Source organism: Myotis lucifugus, unplaced genomic scaffold, assembly GCF_000147115.1.
Source record: "Myotis lucifugus unplaced genomic scaffold, Myoluc2.0 scaffold_721, whole genome shotgun sequence".
NCBI classification, from domain to species: domain Eukaryota; kingdom Metazoa; phylum Chordata; class Mammalia; order Chiroptera; family Vespertilionidae; genus Myotis; species Myotis lucifugus.
The window spans coordinates 163,684-173,874 of NW_005871769.1; positions in this window are offsets into that span (position 1 = coordinate 163,684).

A 10,191-nucleotide genomic window follows, 5' to 3' on the forward strand; every position below is an offset into this window, starting at 1 on the left:
CTTACAGGACACCTACTACACAAGGACACTCTACTAATTCCAGGAGACATAGCAACTATACCCAATACATAGAAACAAACACAGGGAAGCAGCCAAAATGTGGAGACAAAGAAAAACATGTCACAAATTAAAGAACAGAAGAAATCTCCAGAAAAAGAATTAAATGAAATGGAAGCTAGCAAACTACTAGATACAGAGTTCAAAACAATGGTTATAAGGATGTTCAAGGATCTTAATGAGAGCTTCAAGGGACCTAGTGAGAATTTCAAGGATCTTAGAACATCAAAGACATGAAAAAGTACCAGTCAGAAATTAAGGATACACTAACTGAAATGAAGAATAATTTATAGGGAATCAATAGTAGAGTGGAGGATGCTGGGAATCAAATCAGAGATTTGGAATATGAGGAAACAAAAAACACCCAATCAAAAAAGCAAAAAGAATCCAAAAATATGAAGATAGTGTAAGGAGTCTCTGGGACAATTTCAAGCTTACCCATATTCACATCATGGAGGTGCCAGAAGGAGAATAGAGAGCCAGATATTGAAAACCTATTTGAAGAAATAATGACAGAAAACTTCCCCTGTCTGGTGAATGAAATAGACTTACAAGTCCAGGAAGCTCAGAGAGCTCCAAACAAGATGAACCCAGCCCTAGCTGGTTTGGCTCAGTGGATAGAGCGTTGGCCCACGGACTGAAGGGTCCTGGGTTTGATCCCAGTCAAGGATTAGTTGCAGGTTCCCCAGCTGTGATCAAGGTGCGTGCAGGAGGCAACCAATTGACGTGTCTCTCTTACATTGATGTTTCTCTGTGTCTCTCCCTCTCCCTTCCACTCTCTCTAAAAATCAATGGAAAAATATGCTTAGGTGAGGATCAACAAAAATAAAAGTAAAATACAATTCTTTAAAAAAAAAAAAAAAAAGCCCTAGCTGGTTTGGCTCGGTGGATAGAGCGTCGGCCTGTGGACTGAAGGGTCCCGGGTTTGATTCTGGTCAAGGGCATGTACCTTGGTTGCAGGCACATCCCCAGTGTGGGGTGTGCAGGGGGCAGCTGATTGATGTTTCTCTCTCATCGATGTTTCTAACTCTCTATCCCTCTCCCTTCCTCTCTGTAAAAAATCAATAAAATATATTTTTAAAAAAAGAAGAACCCAAAAAGCCACACCAAGACACATCATAATTAAAATGCCAAAGGTTACAGACAAAGAAAGAATCTTAAAAGCAGCAAGAGAAAACCAGTTAGTTACTTGCAAGGAAGCATGCAAAGGACTGTCAGCTGATTTCACAACAGAAACTTTGCAGGCCAGAAGGGATAAGCAAGAAATATTCAAAGTGATGAATAGCAAGGACCTACAACCAAGATTTCTCTACCCAGCAAAGCTGTCATTTAGAATTGAAGGTCAGATAACGAGCTTCACAGAGAAGAAAAGGCTAAAGGAGTTCATTACCACCAAATCAGTGTTACATGAAATGTTGAAGGGAAAAAGAAGGAGGAGGAAGGGGAGAGAGAGGAGGAAGGGGAAGAAGAGGAGGAAGGGGAGAAAGAGGAGGAGGAAGAGGAGGATGAGGAGGAAAAAGAAGAAGAAAGAAAAGATAAAAATATGAACAATAAAATGGCAATAAATACATAATATCAACTCTTGAATCTAAAAATAAAAATAAACAAACAAGGAATCTAATGAACAAAATAAACTGATGAATAAACTAAAACCAGAGGCATGGAAACATGGAACAGATTGATGAATCCCAGAGGGAAGAGGAGAGGGTGAGGGAAGAGATTAACCAAAGAATTTATATGCATACATGCATTACCTATAGCAGTGGTTCTCAACCTTCTGGCCCTTTAAATACAGTTCCTCATGTTGTGACCCAACCATAAAATTATTTTCGTTGCTACTTCATAACTGTAATGTTGCTACTGTTATGAATCGTAATGTAAATGCCTGATATGCAGGATGGTCTTAGGCGACCCCTGTGAAAGGGTCGTTCGACCGCCAAAGGGGTCGCGACCCACAGGTTGAGAACCGCTGACCTGTAGACTCAGCCCACCCACACAGGCCTCTGGAAGCCAGGGACAGACACAGGGTGGTGAAGACCTGGCAGGAACCAGGTGGAGGGGGATAATTGGGTGAGGAAAGGGGGACATCTGTAATACTCAACAATAAAGATATTTTTTAAAGAAAAAGTAAAATAAAATACACTTGGCATAAAGCACAAGTGGGCAACCCAGCTAGTCTGCGTGCGTGTTTGGTGGGGGTTCAAGGGGGCCCTGGGAGTTTATACTAGGAAGCTCCGCCTCTCTCAGCAGGCCCTGGTCTCTCCCGGTGAAGCAGTGCTACCACAGTCTGTCAGGGTCGCCAAAGGAGGAATGCACGAGGCCGAAGTGGTAAGGGATTATAACTTTATCAGGTCATCTGGATTCCAGATGGGCTGAGCCCCAAAATGGCGCCAGCCCCCAAAGACAGACTCAGAGGTTTTTGTTTTTTAAATATATTGTTATTGATTTCAGAGAGGAAGGGAGAGGGAGAGAGATAGAAACATCAATAATGAGAATCATGGATCAGCTGCCTCCTGCACAACCCCAACTGGGGATCAAGCCCAGGGGAATCAAACCTGGGACCCTTTGGTCCGCAGTCCGACGCTCTATCCACTGAGCCAAACCAGCTAGGGCCAGAGTCAGCGGTTTTAAAAGAACTCTAGACCTGTGGTCGGCAAACCTTGGCTCGCGAGCCACATGCGGCTCTTTGGCCCCTTCAGTGTGGCTCTTCCACAAAATACCACGCACGGGCGCGCACATACAGTGCGATTGAAACTTCGTGGCCCATGCCCAGAAGTCGGTATTTTGCGGAAGAGCCTGTATTTTGTGGAAGAGCCACACTCAAGGGGCCAAAGAGCCGCGTGTGGCTCGTGAGCCACGGTTTGCCGAGCCACAGTTTGCCGACCACTGCTCTAGGCGGACTTTTTCTGGGCGGAGAATTCTCTGGACGGGTCCGGATTCTGGGAAACTCCAGGGGGGAAAGATAATGATCTTAGAAGTGGAATGTGGTCTCAGCAAGTGGACTGTCCATTGTGAAGTGGCCTAAAGGTCAGTTCCCAGGGGAGGGGTATCGATTCAGTTATTTGATCAGACCAGCAGTCTCCTGTGGGGAAGGCACGTGCCCATTCCTTCCTCTTTCCCTCAGGACTGTGCAGAGAAAGGCTGTTCTGGGCACTCCATGTGCTGAGGCAAAAGCAGGCCAAGTAGAAGCAATGGAGGGGAGGAAAGGTTGTGTGTGTGTGTGTGTGTGTGTGTGTGTTCTATCTGCATGTGTCCCTGTGTACTGTTCCTGGGTGCAAACCTCTGTGCATGTTTGTGCAAATCTGCGTGTGAGTTGTGCGTCCCTGACTCCCTGTGCACGTGCACATGTGTGCAGAGTTATGCTCCTGTATTTCGTGCACCGTGTGGGTATAAGCATGTCCTGCTCCTGTGAACCGAAGTGGGCTGTGTGCATGTGAGCTCTGTGGTGTGACTGTGTCACAGAGCTGAGGGACAGGCCGAAGCTGCCAGCCAGCGCCTGCCTCACACCCACCTGTGGCCATACTGCTTGTCACCTGGGAGACACTAGGCTCTGGACTAAGTGAAGCCTTGGCACCCGCCACCTTTTAGACAGAGCATGGGAGCCCCCAGGGCAGGGCGAGATGAGGAGGTGGTTGCACGGGGGAGAAGATGGACCCTGGGCTGGGGAATCTCCCACAGGCTGCCAGCCTTCAGGGCCGCCTAGAAGGGGCCTGCCTCTCTTGGTCTTGGGCACTAGTCACCTCCCACCTGCCCTTCTGACCAGTAGCTCTGGCTTTGCCTTTTAGTTATTCAATATCTGTTCTCCACGCATTCCTTCCTAACAAACCCTGATTTGGGGGACAATGTACTGCCGGGCTGACCGGCAGACCCTGAGCAACGGATGAACAGCTTGCTCTCACACACGTTTCTGTGAAAGAGAGGCTAAGGGACTGTTTTACTGTAGAAGTAAAAAGCAACCCTGTTCTCCTGCCTCCTTTGGCTTTTACTGTCCTAACAGCTTGAACTCAAATTAACCTCTAGATACAATCAGCAGGGTAAGCATCCTTGAGAAAGCACTGGATATGCTTCTACAAGGTCGGGTCTTTAAAGACTAAACATAGAGATTCTAGCAAAACACCCTGGGGGATGGGACTTGTTTGGAAAAGTCAAGGTAGGGGCTGCTGCCTTTGGCAAGGTCCCACAGAGGCCCGTGACCTCTCGGAGAATCCTCCTCACCGACATTCCAACCAAGACCCGTGCTTCCCACAATGTACCAATCTAAGCACTTTATTTCTGGGCCTCCCTGGCAGCTGGTGGTGGCCACGTGACAGTTCTAAGGAGATGTAAGTGCATGTCTGCTGGGGGCTACCAGGAAGGCGTTTGCTCTTGTGATGACAGGACAGATAGAGCAGCCTCCCTCCTTTTTTGTATTTGCAGCATGAATCTGACGCTGGAGGCAGCAGCCATCCTGCAGCCCTGAGTTAAGAGGCCAGCTGTCAGCAGGGTACCGGCAACGCGGAAAGACAGAGCCTTAGTCCCCCACAAGCATTACTGAGCAGCAAAACCAAGGCCAGCAAAGTCCCCTGGATTTCTTATGATGAAAGAAAAAGAAATCGCCATGTGTGTTTAAGCTAGGTTGGTGCGTTTCTGTTACTTGCAGCCTGATGCAGTCTTAACTGATCACTCCGGGTTGAAGGTAGGAGAATAAGTCGCCAGGCATGCCACGCTCCCACCCTCACCACTCCCTCCAGCCTGCTGAGTCCTGCCCACTCCCAGCCGCTTCCGTTTGTGTGGTTAATAGCAGGATCCACGTTCAGATCAGGCCTAGAGCCAGTTATAATTTAGACCAACCCCCTAAAGACTCTGCCTGCATGACGGGGCAAGAGCTCACTGCCCTCACCTGGCAGAGAAGACAGAGGTTCCCAGGGGGCCGAGGCTTGCCTACGCTGAGGGGGTCACAGCTCAGTCGCTACCCCTAGGTGAGTTCTAAGGTCCCCTCGCCACCTGTTACAGTGGTGCCCAAGATGCTCCCATTGAGGACAGGCAGGTCGTCTGCAGATTCATCTGTTAAACCGGCCCCCTTCTTGGGAGGGAACATCCTGTCTGCTCGTCCACAGGCCACCCTGCCCCAGAGGTGGCACCAGGAGCCAGAGCAGCTGAGGGAAGCAGGGAAGCAGGGAAGCCTATCGCCCCCTGCAGACTAACAGTTGCCTGCGCACCACGTCAGTGGTTGCCGGGGACGGTGAGGGGAAACAAGGAGTGATTATGAACGGGTTTCTTTGTGGGATATGAAAATGTTTTCAAACTGTGTAGTGGTGATGGTTGCACAACTGTCAACATACTATAAAACACTGAATTACACATTGTCAATGTTTCAGGGCATGTGAATTATATCTCAAAACACCTCTTATGAAAAAAAGAGCCCTGACTGGTTTGGCTCAGTGGATAGAGCGTCGGCCTGCGGACTGAAGGGTCCCGGGTTCGATTCCAGTCAAGGGCATATACCTTGGTTGCAGGCACATCCCCGGTAGGGGGTGTGCTGGAGGCAGCTGATCAATGTTTCTCTCTCATCGATGTTTCTAACTCTCTTTCCCTCTCCCTTCCTCTCTGTAAAAAATCAATAAAATATATTTAAAAAACCCAAAAATAAATAAATTGCCCTAACCGGTTTGGCTCAGTGGATAGAGCGTCAGTCTGTGGACTGAAGGGTCCCAGGTTCGATTCCGGTCAAGGGCATGTACCTTGGTTGCGGGCACATCCCCAGTGGGGGGTTTGCAGGAGGCAGCTGATCGATGTTTCTCTCTCATTGATGTTTCTAGCTCTCTGTCCCTCTACCTTCCTCTCTGTGAAAAATCAATAAAATATATATTTTTTTAAAAAAGAATGCCCAATAAATGAGTGATGAGTAGTATGAAATGCTGGAAGACCACAGAAGGTTGAGGGTACAGGTTCCAGATGTTTAAAAAAAAAAAAAGAATAAGCCCGGCCGGCATGGCTCAGTGGTTGAGCATCGACCTATGAATCAGGAGGTCACGGTTCGATTCCCAATCAGGGCACATTCCTGGGTTGTGGGCTCGATCCCCAGTGTGGGGTGTGCAGGAGGCAGCCGATCAATGATTCTCTCTCATCACTGATGTTTCTATCTCTCTCCCTCTCCCTTCCTCTCTGAAATCAATTAAAAAAAATAAAAGTATGAGAGACCTCTTTGGTTACTGATACCTAATGATCTTCAGAAAAAGTATGTAAAATGCTACCTCGTGTACATTAAAGGGAAGGTGGGTAAGAATGTGTATTAGTAATTGCTTGTGTTGAATTTATATTGCTTGTTTCTTACTTCCAGTAAGAAATTATAAAAGTGGCCCCTAGGGTGGGACCAAGATTTTTCACTTAAGCCTTTTGAACCACGTGTAACATTTTTTTCCTAAGAAGTGGTCAGTTGTGGCACATGCCGCAGAGCTCAGTGAGCCAACGACAGAAGAGTGTCCACTGGATTTGAATATAGTCAAGTAACTGACGACTCTTCCAGGAGTCGGGCCTAGTGGGGGTAGAGCAGAGCAGCTCATGATGGGTTGGAAAGTAAATGAGAATCAGCAAGTTTTGCCAGAAGCATGCTGAAGTCTGTAACTTGTATAAATAGCCTAGCTGACATACTTATAGAGAAGAATTCAAAGCATACAGTTTTTGAGTTTCTTCTGATATTTCCTGTTTTATTCCTGGATCAGACAGAACCATCACATAGCTGTCCACTTTGTTCCCTGAAAGACGTGCTTATGTGTCCTCCTTTGTACACCTCTCCTTACACTGGAGGGCACCACAGGCCGTGTTGCACACATTTCACAGTTAGGGAAGATCATCTGCATCACCTATGGAAAAGCCATCAAACGTTCTTTTCAGGCCTCAGTGATACAAAACGTTCACTTCCCACCGATAGATCCTCCCTTCCCCCGAACTGGTGGGCGGAGTATGACGTAACCTGCAGCCCGGAAATACCTGAGTGACTAACCATGTACCTTATATGGACTATACATTGGACCACCAATCCACACCTGCCAAATACCCTAAGCCAGAGGTCCTCAAACTTTTTAAACAGGGGGCCAGTTCACTGTCCCTGACATTCCACACATGCGCACTGCGGCCCGGGACGAGTCGGCTGCTAAGCAGGACAGGCAGCAGCGGCAAAAACACCCGGCGGGCCGGATAAATGTTTTCGGCGGGCCGTAGTTTGAGGACCCCTGCCCTAAGCCCTTGTTCCTGTATGGACCATACATTAAGCCACCAATCAGCACACACTGAGCACACTAAGCCCCCATTCCTTCCCATTCCGCCCCTCAAAAGGCGGGCTCACCTCTGCACGGGTTGCTGCTCTCCCATTGGGAGACAGCCCGGCAGGTCTCTTTCCCCTAATAAAGCCTGTGATCCTGGTTTTTGGCTCCTGACTGTTCTCACACCCACAAGGATGGTTTCTTTGTGTTCAATCATGTAACTGATAATTTGGCTTTTTGCTATGCTGTCAGGAAAATCAGTAACAAATTTTATACAATCAAGCCTCGTTTCTCGAAGGCCCCCCATCTGGAACAATTCAGCTCTCGGCCAAGTTGTTCACAGAAAAAAATGTCTTGGCTGTGGACCAAAACTTGTTTTGGACCTGACAACCCTTTCATGCTGATACCTCAGCAGGACACAACGCATCCATCAGGCAACAAACAAAGGAGAATGGTTAGCACAATTAAAACAGAGAGAGTCAACCAAGAGTACTAATGTTGCCGAGGATGCGAAAGTGCTCACCAAAACATCACAGCCAAGTGAACAGGCAGAAAAGCTGATGGTGCTGGATAAATGAAAAGCAGCCGGCGATAGCATTTCAGAAGCAGATTTATACTAAAAATTTGTTTAAGGCTAGTAGGGGTGGTTCAACAAGTTTAATAAGTGTTTGTTTACAGATTAAACAGCACATTAGACATGCACTATATATAAGAAAGATTAAAATGGAATCATTTGGGGTCTGGAACGGATTGATTCAATTTATATTACTTCTAATGGGAAAAAAATGATTTGATTTTCAAACAAATTGCTTCTCGAACAGCCTTCCGGAACGAATTAAATTTGAGAACCGAGGTTCCACTGTAGTTCAACCTTAACTCAGGAGGCCCATATGATCTTTTTTCCAAAAAAAAAAATGTTTTTATTGATTTCAGAGAGGAAGAGATAGAAACATCAATGATGAGAATCATTGAGCGGCTGCCTCCTGCACGCCCCCTACTGGGGATCGAGCCCGCAACCCGGGCATGTGCCCCTGACTGGAATCCAACCCAGTACCCTTCAGTCCGCAGGCGGACGCTCTATCCACTGAGCTAGGACTGATCTTTATGGGTCTAAATCAGGGGTGGGCAAACTTTTTGACTCGAGGGCCACAATGGGTTCTTAAACTGGACCGGAGGGCCAGAACAAAAGCATGGATGGAGTGTTTGTGTGAACTAATATAAATTCAAAGTAAACATCATTACATAAAAGGGTACGGTCTTTTGTTGTTTTTTTTTAGTTTTATTCATTTCAAACGGGCCGGATCTGGCCCTCGGGCCGTAGTTTGCCCATGGCTGGTCTAAATACTAGATACCTATTTGTTCTAATATTGATACTGACTAGTGCTCCTAAATATATTTTCTAATGTTGAGTTTTTAAAAATGTAGTATCTACTTTTCTATGACAATGTATGTATCCCAATAAAACTCTTAAAATTCAATGCAAAAAAAAAGGTATGGAAGAGTTAACAAAAACTATTGATCACATTGTAATTCAACATAGTTACTAATAACAGGAAAGGAGTGGGGAAGGCCAAATATGGGCACCCACTGGTGCAGCTTTGCCAGGAAGCACTGTCTATTGGTCTATTCCCCCTGCAGATCGCTGTGGGGAGGGACTGGACAGGCCGGAACAGACGCAAGCCCAGTGAAGTCTGGGTGACAGAAGGTACTTGTTTGTCAGTCACACCCGGGAACAGGTCACTGGCCAGAGTAGGTGTGGCCACTGCAAGCTCAGGATGATTTGAGAGGTTTATTTTTATTTCACAGAGGAAGGGAGAGATAGAAACATCAATGATGAGAGAGAATCATTGATCGGCTGCCTCCTGCACGCTTCCTACTGGGGGTTGAGCCCATAACCCAGGCATTTGCTCAGACTGGTGATCTCCTGGTTCATAGGTCGATGCCCAACCATTGAGCCACACTGGCCAGGCTGAGAGATATTTAATCTCCTAAACAAGGAGTTTTCTCTCTTGTGCTCTTGCCCTCGTGGCTTCTGGCGCCCTCTTGGCTCCCCTGCATGAGTCCACATGGCCCGGAGTCACGTGGCCACCACAAAGGCCTCATGGACCGCAACCAGCCTGCTGGGACCAGCTCCCGGGGAAAGGGGCCTGGACACTGGCTTTGCTGCTCGCTCTGCATCCCCAGCTGCATGCACGTCCTCCAGGACTAGATGAGGGCGATGGGACTGTGCCAGCCTAGGCTGCAATTCCACAGAAATACAGCTTCTACCACAGCTCCTCCCACCACGGGAGCCTCCAAAAAGGCCTATCCCCGCGGCACCCAGGAGCCCACTCCCACCGGAAACAGGATAACACTGTCACCACCGGAAGAGGGAAGGGCCTGCCAAGAGCTGGTAATGGGTTTTTTAAATGCGTTTTTCTTTCATCTGAATTCAATACACTGGCATATTGTTTGTGAAAATTAGTGGAACGTCCTGTATGTTTTAATAAAAGGTTTTAAAAAACACAATAGTGGGGAACATAACGACACCATTTGGAAAGTGTAGCCACAGGCTCACCAAAACTCATCCGGTCTGGACGCGCTTTCCGCCCTGGTGGACCCCCGGAGACCCAGGGCCGCGGACACGGGGCCCAGCGCGCCCCGACTCTGGGCAAAGCCGGACCCCGCGCTGCGTGCGCCGCCAGGCTCCCCCCTGGCCCGCCTCCCCCGCTTCCACCGGGGAAACCCCGCGCTCCGAACCCTCCTCCTCGGGGCCCCGACGCCCGCTGAGCGCCTCCTCTCCGGTCCCGCCGCCGCCCGGCGCGGCTCAGCATCTGCTGTGAACCGGGAACTGCCGCGCGCGGGGCGGGGCTCGGGCACCAAGCTGCGGGGGCTCTGCCCGCTCGGGCTCCGG